Here is a 13,743-nt window from a genome sequence, read left to right as displayed (position 1 = left end):
CAAGCTCTCTTGTGGCTTAAACTTAAGAAACCAAGCAGGAAACGGTGAAGGCAGTGCAGAAAAAAGCACAAGATAGGTCACAAACCATAGGGACTATACCAAGGACACAAGACTTATTTCCAGGCATTAGGGAATCAATGCAGGGTTTAGAGTGAGGGAGAGATATAATCATGTTGTATTTAGAGCAATCATCTAACACTGATACAGGAACAGGTTTGAGGGACTTTGGAAGCTTCCTGCTATGGTATGAGTGTACCCCAAGGCTTCGTGTGTTGTGCTTTAATACCTTTTGTGAGGTATTAGGGTGAATGTGTATTATAGCTGGTATTTATAGGTGGGGGCTTTGGGGAGTGGTTAGGATTGGATACTAACCTGGTGTCCATGAAAGCCGGGAGAGAGATCAGAGAGAAAGGTATAACATACATTTCTGTCCCTGTGCCCCCTGGGGACCCTACCTGATGAAGCCCTTAGAGGTCACACTCCAGAACCATGAGCCAAAAGACCCAGTCTGAGGTTCTTTATTAGTAGTGATAAAAACAAATATGGACTGTTCTGATAGGCAGCCTGATCACAGAAGGCTGAGCCAGGACTAAAATAATTGAAAAAAAAATAGAGATTCCAAAAACACGGTAAAAATTTGATGTAACTTGGACCATCTTGGAGAACTGAAAAACCGAAGGATGACAACGGTCTGCTAGCTTTGGTGGATCATGGCCATACTCTCTAACCCAGTGCTAACTGGGAAGAGAGAAAGAGCTGCAAAAATTTATGTCTCAACGAGGGACTGTACTTACCTAGCACGCACATGTCCCTGGGTTCAATCCCAAACGCCAGAGACATGCACACAGAAGAACACATGTGTTATGAAAACAATAACAGGCTCAGTTTTTAACCTTTTGCATTTGGGGTAACCTATATGTGTAAGTTACTAGCCTTGCTGTTGTGATAAAAATCCTTAACAAAATACTTAAGAAAAAAAGAACTTATTTTGGCTCAAGATACAGAGTGATTTTAGTTTGTTATTGCAGAAAAGGCATGGCAGAGTGGCCCTGTTAGCAAATTTGAAATAGCAGGCTTGGGTCAGAACCAGAGGTAGACATAATTTCATCCACCTCTGCCAGCTAGGCCAGTGTCCCAACAGATTCCCCCAACCTCTGCAAAACAGTGCTACCAGCCAGGGAATCGGATGTTCAAACACAAGACTCTGTGGAACACATTTAACATTCAAATCATAGTACTGTGGAGCCCCCACACACAAGCTTCTACGGCATGGCTAAATCCAAACTGGAGAAAATTTGAAAGTGATGAGTAGGCATGAGGCAGTTTTCCATTATTATAACCAATGCCTTAAATAATGAACTCTAAAAGGGCGGAGGAGTCTATTTGGTTCACAGCATGGTTGCAATGAGAAGGGCCCCATATGTCTGAATACCTGGTTCTCAATTGGTGGAACTATTCAGGAAAGATTATGACTTATCGGAAGAGGTGTGTCAACTGGGCTTTGAGATTACAGAAAGTATGTTTCCCTCTGCCCACTGTTTGTGGATCAAGTTGGGAGCTCTCAACTATTCCTGCTGCCTTTGGTCCACCATCATGGTCTCTAAACTTCTGAAACTAAAAATTCTCTTTCTTTAAGTTGCCTCTGCCATGGTGTTTTTGTTGCAATAGAAAAGTAACAATGACAGTTTACGACCAATGATTGACTGGTCATCATTGCTATTGACTGTGCCAAGACAGCAACACTTGATGGGCCAAGAAGCAAAACTGGGAAGGGAAGACACTGGGGTTCCAGAATTCTCTTTTCAGTTTGCTCCAGTTACCAAAAACTTGTCACTGGGTCCTATCTCTTCTTACAGGTGGTACTACCATTCTTTGAGGGGCATTCTATGTCCAGTCGACAGCAAGTATAGAATGGTATAAATTACAAATGGTATAAATAGTGTTTATATCACAAAAGTTTAAGAGACCACTCAGGAGTAACATGGAGTTCTAGAAAGTTCTGGCCAGTGTTAGGTCTTAAACCTCCACTAACTAAAGCCCACTAATGAATTTAAAGTAAAGGTTGTTTAATGAACTCAAGCTGTGGGAATAATGTTTGAGGAAGGTGTCAAAGAACAATCATTAGGATAAATAAGAGTTGAAACATGAAATCTGAAAATCCCATGAAATCCAAAAATAGGTCACAAGATGGCTACCGATACTAGAGCTGTGGTTGCCAGTGAGGATTATGAATTCAGAGTGATAATCTACATGTGTGTGTGGATTTTCTCCATCAAAGTTTAACTACTCAGGCAGAGAAAACAGAGCAGTCCAAATTTAAAGTTGTCCTGAGGGGTGTGTAGGAAGAGAACTCGGCAGAGGAAGGGCAAGAAAATAATTAGATCATCAATCATAGAATCCAGACTGTGAGCTGGAAAAGGTTAAGGAAGAATGTAAGACAGGAAGAAAATGGCAGATTAAAGACATGGATGTTTCTTTCAGGTTAAAAAAAAAAAAGCAGTTATTACAGGACTGTCGGGGGACTGGGACAAAAGGTCTTTGTTATGATCAGAGTTTACATTTCAGAAGCAGAGGCTTGCCAAGTAGTAGGGTACATCAATGGTACTGTCGAACTATGTCTTAGTGTTAAGGTTGTCCAAATGGTACAGTCAGGGGCCACTGGGATCAAGCAGTGGGAGAATACTAAGAAGACCAAGAAGAATGTAAGAGACTTTGAGCCAAGTACGGTGGTGCTGAGGAATTAGGTGGGAAGATATTCAGATGCTAAGATTGTGCATCCAGGAAATTCTAGGCAGACCTGTGTGCTTTGATGAGACCAGTTAAACCCAGTTCCCCAAAGATGACATCAGAGACCGACTACAATCAGATTTTAATTCTACCTCATTTGTTTGTTTTCTGGGGCTTTGGGGTTTTGTGTGCTCATTTGTGTCTGTTTTCTTTTGAGACAGGATCTTACTCTGTACCCAAGGTGGACTTGAACTTGTGACCCTCCTGTGTCAGCCTCTCAAGTGCTGAGATTAAAGGTATGCAATTCCAACCTCTATCTACTCTACCTCACTGGACTTTGGTAAAACCTTTGCTAAAGAGTCTTGAATCCTAAGAGTATGATTTCATTGCTTGCCAAGTAGGAATAACAATGATACCAAGAGTTAATGGGAAATTGAAATGACGCACAAAAAAAGCATTTAATAGGACACTTGGCTGATAAAGGCTAGACATACTAGTGACTGTAGGGGGTGGTTCTGATGCTTTGATTGGAATCTGTGTGTGAATTCTGAAGGTCCTGATTCCCAACTAGTTCTTGATCTATCAATTAAGATGCCAGCAGCCAATGACTGAAGAGGTGAGACTCCCAGGTTTCCACAGGCAGGCTAGGAGATGCAGGAGGAGGAAAAAGAATTGGTCGTTCTTAAGAGGGAGATAGAGCCGCCAGCCATATGAGATCTCAGGTGGAGTGGCCATTGGCTGCTTCCCAGATTGGGCCTGAGATAGCAGCTCAGAGCTTAGAGGCGTAACTAAGCTAGGGCAGATTTAGTAGTGTTGAGCAAGGAGTAAAGAGAAGGGCACGTTAGCCGAGGGAGGCTTAGAAGAGCCCAGCTGCTGAGCCATAGATTGGTCAAAAATGAGCTAATGTGTGTGTCCGTCTTTATCCTCAGATCCAAGGTAGCTCGATCTGCCTGGAGCTTAAAGTGGGGTAGTAGAAACTACTCACTACAGTGATGACTTCAAACGCTAGATATAATTGCTATGGTGCTTAGATACATCGGTAGGTGGCAAGTATTAGCTTAAATATTAGCTCCATATAAGATTGGAAGAACAAGCATGGAAATGTGAGATCCCTTAACTAGGTCACAGAGCTAGTCAGTGTCAGAGCTGGTATGCAGACCTAGGACATCAGGGTCAAGAGGCTGGTCTCCTACCATGGAGTAATGGCTCGCCACAGTAAGAATGCCTTTTCTATCAGCTCAGATAAATTGTTTTATTAAACATTTTATTGACTATGAAAAATGTCCTTAGCCCTTAGGGATGTGCAAATCCAACTGCACTGAAATTCCATCTCATCCCAGTAAGAATGGTGATCATCAAGAAAACAAATGAACACAAATGCCGGTAAGAAGGTGGGGAATGGGAAGGGTGGAGGGAAGGACTCTTACACATGCTGGTATCCATTCAACTGATAGGGAAGTATTGGTTAGGGATTGGTTCTAATGTGTTGTCTTAATTCGTGGCTGCGCTTCCAGACGCTGAGGGTCCCTGCCCCCAGCTGGCTTTGACTGCTGATAAAGAATGGTCATACAGCCAATGGCTGGGCAGGGAGATGGAGGCAGGACTTTTAGGTTGTGAGGGCAAGGAACAAAGCGGCAAGAAGAACAGACAGAATTGCCATGATGGAGGACCAGAGAGATCAGACTTAAGGTCCTACCGATATCTAAGAATCAGGGTAAGTGGCCACAAGGGCCACTCCCCTCACTGGGTCTGGGACAGCAAAGATAACACATAGATTTAGAAAATGTTAACTAAGGATTACTAGAGGGGAGTGTGTGCAAGCCACAGGCAGGTTCAGAAAGTACCCAACCATTGAGCTAGTAAGGCATATTAAAAATCTCTCTCTCTCTCTCTCTCTCTCTCTCTCTCTCTCTCTCTCTCTCTCTCTCCCCTCTCTGTTTACCACTACAAGTATGTGTGAAGGTTCCTCAAAAAAGTACAAGCAGAACTACCACACGGTCCAGCTATACCAACCACTATTGGCTATATCACCAATCTAACCGCACAGCAGAGAAAACAGCACACCAATGAATGCAGCTCCATTCACAATAGCTATATACCAAGCGTATGAATAAACAGTACCCCCCTTTTACACACACACACACACACACACACACACACACACACACACGGGTAGACTTTATTCAGCCATAAAAAGAAACGACACTATCTCCCTTCCTCCAGGCATGGGTTTCAGGGAAATGAATTGAAATGGAGGTGATTGTATTAAGCAAAACATACAAAACTCAGAAACACAAATATTACAGATTATCATCTCTCTTTTTTCTTTTGTTTTGGCTTCTAGTGGGGAAGAGATGGCATGAAAGTAGAAGAGATTACTAGAGAAGGGACCAGAAAGAGAGGTAATAGGGGTGTTTATATATATATAATAGGCATGTAAAACATGTCAGATGAAAGCCATCATTCTCTACAGTTAATTTACACAGATGCAATTTTATTTCAGAGATCTACACACATGAGCACATGCACGCAGGCATGCATTCAACAGGGTTAATAGTTAAGATGTGGAAGTAACAATGTCCATCAATTGAAAGATGGGCGAATGTGCACAACAGAGTACAACACAGTACTTTACATTACTTTTTAAATTTGTAGACCTTTGGTGTTGTCTTAGTTTTGAGAGAGGATCTCACTGTGCATCACTGGCTGGATCACTAAGCAGATCAGGCTGAGCTGGAGTGCACAGAAATTCACCTATCTCTTCCTCCTGAGGGCTGATCTTAAAGGTATACAACACCACTCTGGCATAATAGACTTTCGGAAAGAAAGGACTATTCCTGTCATTCACACAGATATGGGCAGAACTAACTGGAAGAAACCAGGTACAGACAAACAGATAAGTGAAATCTAAATAAAAGATAGTCCTAGAGAACCAGGCAAAAGAAATGCCTGATGATCATCTTAATGAAAGAAAGAGGTGGTTTTGCCTCACAGTCTTGGGGGTTTCAGTGAAGCATGACACTTGGCCCTGTTGTTTGGGGCCAGTGGTGACACGGTTGCATCATGGTATGGAATAGTTTTCCTTGTGGTGGCTGGAAGGCAAAGAGAAAGACAGGAAGAAAAGAGCAGGAGTTCTAATGCCACTTTTAAGGGCACTCCCCAGTGACCTGACTCCTTTCCACTAGGCCCACCTCCTAAGGCTCCAACACCTCTCAGTAGTGCCATCTAACTGGTGATCAAGCTCCAATATGTGAATGAGCCTTTGGGCATCCAAGATCCAAACTAAGGTAGCCTGTCTTTCAAGATTGAAATGAAGTAAACATACCCGGTTCCTAGCACAGCCAGGTCTCAAGCAAATGACTTCAGTGGAGGAGGAATGCCTCCAAGAAGGAAAGAGAACTTAATTAACTTTAACCAAGGAGGGAGGGAAGTGGGGAACTTTTCAAAGAGGGAGGACTGGTGGTAACAATAGGAGCCAAGGAGTACAGGTGGATGGAGGTGAAGGTTCAGGACCCTGAGTGGCCCTGTGGTTGGAGCAAAAGGTCACAGAGAAGAGGTTATAAAACAAGTTAGCAAGACAGAGTGGAGTTTTGAGTTGTGGGTAAGAGCTCAGGAGTATTCTTGGAGTCCTAATCATTACTAACCTTTACATTTCTACTGCATCTTATAGCTTGTGAAACCTTGGCTATGTGTTCCCCCTTATCTAGTAGGAATACAAATTTTACTCTCTGAAATTTGATACCAATTCAGATTAATGTCATGAGCCTTTGGAATATTCTTGAGCTATAAATGATGGATGTGTGTGTGTGTGTGTGTGTGTGTGTGTGTGTGTGTGTGTGTGTGTGTGTGTGGCAGCTCTCAGAAGGTGCCCCATTTAGTGACAGCAAGTGTTGTCAGAGGTGATCATTACCAAATTGATCCAGTCTGCTAACGGTATCCTATCTAAACCGCAGTTCCTCGTGTTTGGCTCTTGGCCGTGACTTTGGATTTTACTTGATCTTATTTATATAAAGGGGGGAAAAGGCATTAATCAATTTAAAGCTGAAAAGGGGGAAGGGAAAATAACCATAAGCCAATTGGTTTATGGCCTTTCTTTTTCACTCTTTGCTCAAAGTACCAGAGTTCAGAACAACAGCAAAACCCCACAGCAAGTTGGACCCAGAGGGCTAAACAATAACAGAAGTCACTTGTCTCCAATTTGGACAGTTTCCAAAATTTATTCAACAAAGTGTCTACTAAATATGCAGGAAGTTCTGATTATTTATGATGTAACTTAATATTGACATGTTATTAAATGACCTGACCCCTCCCACCCCCAGCCATTGGAATTCCGTGACTAATGACTGCAGAATCTTAACTGCAGGATAACCCTCCTAAGAAGGCCAGAGCAGCAATCAACTTCTTCTGCAATCATCATCTTCTTCCTCCTCCTATTCCTCCTTCTTCTTTTCAAAAGAATTTCCAATAGGTTGGCTTGTATACTTGCTGTCCTGTATATTTCCTGAACTTCAGCAGGATTTCACGGAGAGCGGGATTTCTATGCCCTTTTTTTATGCTGAACAGGCTAAGCTCCAGAGACTCACTGCCTAAACTGATTACACACAGCTCACCTAAAGCTGTTATGGGTTTGTAATGCTAGATTAATTTACCCATACGCCAGGTTGGAGAAAATGACTTTCACATCTCCTTTGCACCAGCAAAGAATGTGCTAATCGTTTTACAGGAAGGAGAAAGACAGGTCCCTAACCAAGCCCGGGGCTGAACAGACACGGATGCCACCTTCCATGTCACTCAGAGTGTTCAGCAAAGGAGCCCCTGTCTGAAATATGAAAGAAAGCAAAGGGCCTGAAAGAGAACGGCAAGGAATTGGGTATATTTGTAAAGGATAGGCAGCTAACGAATGAGTTACTTGAGGCTGGATGGTCTCATAGAAAAAGCATCGAGCTGAGAATCGGGAAACCTGTCTGGTATAATTTATTCCCAACCCCCTCATTATCCTCCTGTCTGCTGTGTGGACTTGGGCCAAACCCTTAGTCTCCGTGGTAGAATTTCCCCTTCTTCCCTCCCAAAAGGAAAATGAGCTACAGTATATCAACGTCTCTAAGGGTCTGGCATTGTCAGAGAAAATTCCAACAGCCACAATGGCCCCAGTGTAGACCGAACCAACAGGATTTTGCTTTTCGACATGATGTCTTAGCTGTGCTTAGAGAATTTGATTGTAAGGCACTCGGGATATCCACCACCTAAGGAAGTTCTGACCATACTAGCCCTGGGAGGAGCAGAGATCATCTGATGGGCCCACCGTTTACTGCATTGCACAAGCAAGTTACTCCTCATTAAATACAGTAGGCCGCCAGTGTGTTTTGAGGGCTAGAGGTATACAAGGATGTAACAGACAGTGTAAACAATTACTCTGACTGGTAACTACTTGGTCTGCAGAACCACAGTTTCTTAGTCGGTATGAATATTAGTTCAGAAGCAAAGGATGCCATTAAAACTAAGTTGCATCCCGGACACATATCCCTTTACCTGCTTTGTGTGCTCCTCTGTGGAGCAGCACTGGGCATCTATAACTGTCCTGAGAACTGAATGCAATGACACTTCTGAAGCATGTTGCCCAGATGCAATCAGTAATAAAGCAATCCATTTAAAAGTACTTAATCAATAATTAAAACCGCCCTGGTTTTACCATTACCACCATCCTCACTTGTGGTTTAAAAAATCATTGTCTCTATTAATAATGTGGATGTTTGCTCTATTTGGCAATATCAATCCAAGGAGGACATAGCTTAGCAGCTACGGAGGCTGGATAAGCATGACGCGTGGCAAGCGCTATTTAGGTGCTTAAAAACAAAAGGAACGTACACGTACATACAAAGAGTCGTCTCAAGGATTTCCACCACTCGTTTTGTTTTTACCTTACTTAACCAAGTATTTCTTCTGGGGAGAATAATGTCAGTACAAATAATACCAGTACCAAGAACACGCAAAAGAAAATAGATCTCCCAAGCCAGGGGCTTTGTCCTGCCACTGCACCATTCCCTCCAGCTAGCCCATCGCTTACCAGTGGTTTTTGTTTCCTCCTCTCTGACCAGGTCCCTGAGAAGCTTGCTTGCTCGCTACCTACTTCCCAGGGACTATCAACCCAGTCATGGAGTTTCTTCCTGGAGAAATGCAAGTGTTGCATCATTGCTAACTTCACACTTCCTCTGAACAACACAGCTTTCCTGGAGGCTGAGGGGTAGTGAGGGAATGCTTCAGGATCATGAGGCTCTCTCATCAGGGGCAAAGGTGGGGCAGACCCAAGAAGCTAGTGAAGCTCCAGACTCAGTGTCTTCTTCTGTGTGGTCTGAATGCTAGTGTCCCCCAAAATTCACATTGGTACCTAATACCAATGTTGTAGAACTGAGTTGGAGCCTTGAAGAAGTTGTGAGTTGAGAAGTTGTACTGTCTCGTGAATGAATGAATGAATGAATGAATGGGATTAGTACTCTTACTTAAAAACAAACAAAAACAAAAGAAGTTCAAGTGAACTCTCTTTTTCCTAACAAAAAAGTTCAGGAGAATTCTCTTTCTCCTACAACCATGTGAGGAAGAAGGAAACGTGTCGTCTTTTACTGTTCATGTGTGTTGAGAGGTGATCTTACTCTACGTACTCCAAACTAGCCTCAGACTCCTGGTCCTCCTCTCTCAACCTCGTGAGTACTATGATCACGGGTGTGCACCAGCACAGCACACACGTCCCATGTATTTTGCTACAGAAACCCAAATGAATTAACATTTTACGTTTGGGATACGTCCTTTCTGTTCACATTCATGCGAGAGCAAGGGAAGTAAGACTATATGAGCATACACACATAAGTACATTACAATACATATATGTGCACACGTGAACCCGAATGAGGGACGTTAACAAGAGGTGGCAGAGATTAAGAATAGCCTTCTATTGTCTCTTCCTTCCAGTCCACTCCTTGTGATGGGTGTCATTCCTTGTCCCCTTGCATCAGTCAGGATCTGCTTTCTTTAAGGGGGAGTGTCACAGAGCCAGATTTCTCAATATTTCTCCAGGAGAGTCCTGGGAATTGTCTATAGGATATTCAACCTGTTTTCTGACTGAAAAGTCTTACATAAAAGAACTGAAGTTAACAAAACTGCTAATGGCTTTGCAACTTGAACTCCTAGCGTCTGAGGAGATAGATGTTCGCTTTAGGGGTAAATTCTATACATTGTAGATCCTTGGATGGGCAGTTTCTGAGCACCTTGCGGAACATAGAACCTCTTTTCTGTGCTGCCTACATTTAAAAGGCACGATACTTCCACAGCTTGCCCTAAAGCCTGCCTAAGGACCAGTAGTGCTTTGAGGACAGAAGTGAGCAACCCTGCCTGTATGAAAGGCCCCAGGGTGGGGGTGGGAGGTGTGGGAGAAGACCCAGAGAAGGGCCTGTCAATGCCCTCCTCATTCCTTTTCAGACTCCCACCTGGCTCCCGCTCGTCTGTCCCACTCCTCTATGGTATTCATTTCATGGATTTGTCAGGAGCTAAATACATTCCAATTCATTCCTCCTGCAGCCAAGCTTCTCTTGGCCCCTCACAAAGGACTTCCACCTTGATTAAAGGGCTGTGCCTGAGGAGAATGTGCTTAACATTCTTCCCAGAAGGCAATGGGGCCCTAACTTCAGAAGGAAGGAATGGAGGTGATGGAGTAATGAGCTAAGCCCCAAAGAAGCTAAACTCACACAAAAGGTTGGGACATGGGACTTTGTTCCAGAGTGAGATTATTTTAATTGTTTACCCACCATCAGGAGCTGGGATTTAGAGGACGGCCTCTTGCCTCTGTGAGTGAGGAGAGCTCAGGGAAGACTGGCTGCACTCCGGAAGGCCTTTTCTCTTCTCCCTCATATGCTAGTGTCCGCCTCTCCAGACATTCTACCTGGATAGTCCTTTTGAGACACAGAAGTCTGGCTTCATCATCTTTTAACACAGGTGTTTCAGAGCCTCTTACATATGTCCACCTCATCTGAATTCCTGTCTGTGGACAGATGTTGCCAGAAGGGTACCTATTCCTGGCTTTTCTGGCAACATTAACAGCCACTGTCTGAGATTTGGCTCATGTTTTCCTCCAGTGTCTGGACAGGTACAGGCTTCTACTCTAAGGCTTTCTGCAAAATGGCTTAGACAGTTGTCAACAAGCTGAGTCCTTACCCCAAAGAAGGCAACATTCCAACCTATTTTTCGGTTCTCTTCTTCTTCCTTTAAAGCCCAGAAATCACCATAGTTCTTAATTCTGGTCAAATTGCTACAATCTAAAGTAGAAAAAATGATACATGGAGCTGGAGAGGTGGTCCAATCGTGAAGAGCAGTTGCTCCCCCAGAAGACCTGTGTTCTTTTCCTGACACACACATGACAGCCCACAAGCACCTGTAACTCCAGTCTCAGGAGAGCTGATGCTCTCTTCTGTTCTCCACAGGCACTGGGCACACATGTGGTATACCAACAACATACATGTAGGCAAAACAGCCACACAAATTTAAAAATCACTCATGAAGAGAAAAATTGTTACTATCTTTTATTAAATACCTATTGTGTTCCAGATAATTGTGAGGTAAAATGTAGTTTTTTCTAGAGCCCCTTTGTTCACCTCGTATTTTCCTATTGTTCCAAGAAGATTCAGCATATATTGCCCCACCCCCACCCCACTTCTTTCAGCAGCCAAATACTCAGACAAGTGTTTATCAAATTTCTCTTTGTTCATCACTAGCTCGACACTACAAGCTACAAGACCATCTCTTGTGACACACCTACTCTCTTGGGTGAGATAAATGCATACCTAGCTAGATGTGCTGGCTTACTCTTGTAATCCCAGAACTCAGGATGTGAAGGAAGAAAAATTGCTGGTTCAAGGCCAGTCTGGGCTCTATAATGAGTTCCAAGCCTGCGGCGACCACATACCAAAACCTTGTCTCAAACAAACAAACGGGAGAACTTTCGGAGTCTCTACTAAGTATCAGGCATGGAGACATTTTTCATAAACATTTATTTTGTACTTTTGAGAAATCTGAGAATTAGGCATCTTGTCATTCTTACTTTTGAAGTGAAAAGGGCCATGTTCAGAGAGGTTGACTGAATTGTCTAAAGTGACATAGCTATGGTGGGGAGCTCGGCTCAAACCCAAACAGTTAAGTTCAAACATCCACATACGTGGAGCCACCATGCTGTTCAGGAATTGTGTTGTAAAACAACGAAGAGCCTATGCATTGCCCAGCATAGATAAACCTTATCAGAGTCACACTGAAATGAATGTCATGGAAAGATTCTCTAATGAAATCATTATGGAGTGACAGAGGGGTGGTAATGCATGATTGACAGACTGTGGTAAGAAGGGAAGGGATAAGCAGCATAGGAAAACTCAAGGGCAAAAGGAGACAGTGGTTTTAAAGGCAATGCAGGGGCTGTCACCTAAATACTCTTGAAACAGCCTTGCCACAGTAATTGATAGGATGAATGACCGCGGCTGATGGATGTCTTTGCAGAGTGTGTTTTATTGTTGTTGTTGTGGTGGTGGTGGTGGTGGTGGTGGTGGTGGTGGTGGTGGTGGTGGTAGTGGTGGTGGAAGGCTTCAGCTGCCTTTGTACAAGATTATAGTTTAGGAAGAATCTTTGTTGTTATTATTAATTATTAATGGCAGGACACAGCTACAAAGTGCCTGAAGAAGTCTGAGAACAACTTGAAAAAGTCACTTCTTTCTCTCTACCGTATAGGTCTGGGGATTGAACCCAGAAGGTCAAACTTTGCAACAAGAGCCTTTACCCACTGAGCCATTTCTCTGCCTGCCCCTGGATGTTTTTGATAGCTCTTATTATCAACATGAAGAGCCCCCTCTACACCCCTTCACGATTTCCTGGCTTTGTTTTGGCTAGGGTTTGGTATAAGTGACTCCATTTTGAGCATAATAAATTTCATAACACTCACTGTCTACGGCGTAGACTGAGGTTTTTATGGGTTTAACGAGCGAGACCTCATTCTTGGAGAAAGAAGTACAGAAAGGGCAGGCTTGGACTGTTGAAAAGCGACTTGAAGACATCGTTTGCAGGTAGGATGGGATGGAAAACCTGCAAAGGGAGCTGAGAAGCAGAGTGGACATCTTGCCTATGGTGAGAAAAGTGAAACCAGGTTAAATTTGCCCTCTGCGAAATGTCAATGACAATTGTTAATTGTCTCCAATCTGAAAGTCTCAAACGATCCAAAATCCTGAACATTTTGATCATCGTTGTGAGGCTATGAGTGTGTAATTTCACCTTAAGCTCCAATGATGGGCCACAACCATAGCACAGGCACACTGAATATTCCCTTCAAGCTGTATGCAAAACCTACCAACTTCATATTTAGACTTGGGTCCCATCGACAAGCTACCTCATGATGTATATGCAAATGCCCAAATCCAAAACATGTCAGGTAAGGGATTCTCACTCCGAACATGCCCCACAGTTGTCGTGAGTCGTAGACCGTTACCACGCACCTAGCGATTTCAAGTCGTTTCTAGGCTGGTGTTGGCTGCTGTCTTACTATTATTGTTCTTGGATGACTTGCTTCGTTTCAGGACCCATTACAGTTGGGGAGAAAGGAGCCTGGCTTATATTATAGTGTCTTAGGTTAGTGACTGAAACACACTGAAAATCTTTGTTCCTGCCAAAGCACCTCCATGCTCTCATTTCAACCCCACTTATAAATTCTGCAATGGAAAAAACGGAGCTAGCCCTTAGGGAACTCACTCAAGGGCCTGAGACTTGAGCCACTCTCTCTAAACCCTCTGGCGGAAGGCCTTTGGGCCACTCAGCCCCACCTGGAGGTGGAAGGCAATTAAATGGATGATCTCACCGAGTCCCTTTTGACCGAGGCAGAGGGCTGTCTGTGGTCCTGTAAACAGACTCCTATGCGTTACAAACCATGGGCGTTTTTGTGGATTGTTCTTTGTTCAGAAGAAACCAGAACAGTTTTGAGAAAGTCTGCAGAATGTT

Source organism: Rattus norvegicus, chromosome 8, assembly GCF_036323735.1.
Source record: "Rattus norvegicus strain BN/NHsdMcwi chromosome 8, GRCr8, whole genome shotgun sequence".
In the NCBI taxonomy this organism is placed as follows: Eukaryota; Metazoa; Chordata; class Mammalia; order Rodentia; family Muridae; genus Rattus; species Rattus norvegicus.
This window is presented reverse-complemented; position numbering follows the sequence as displayed.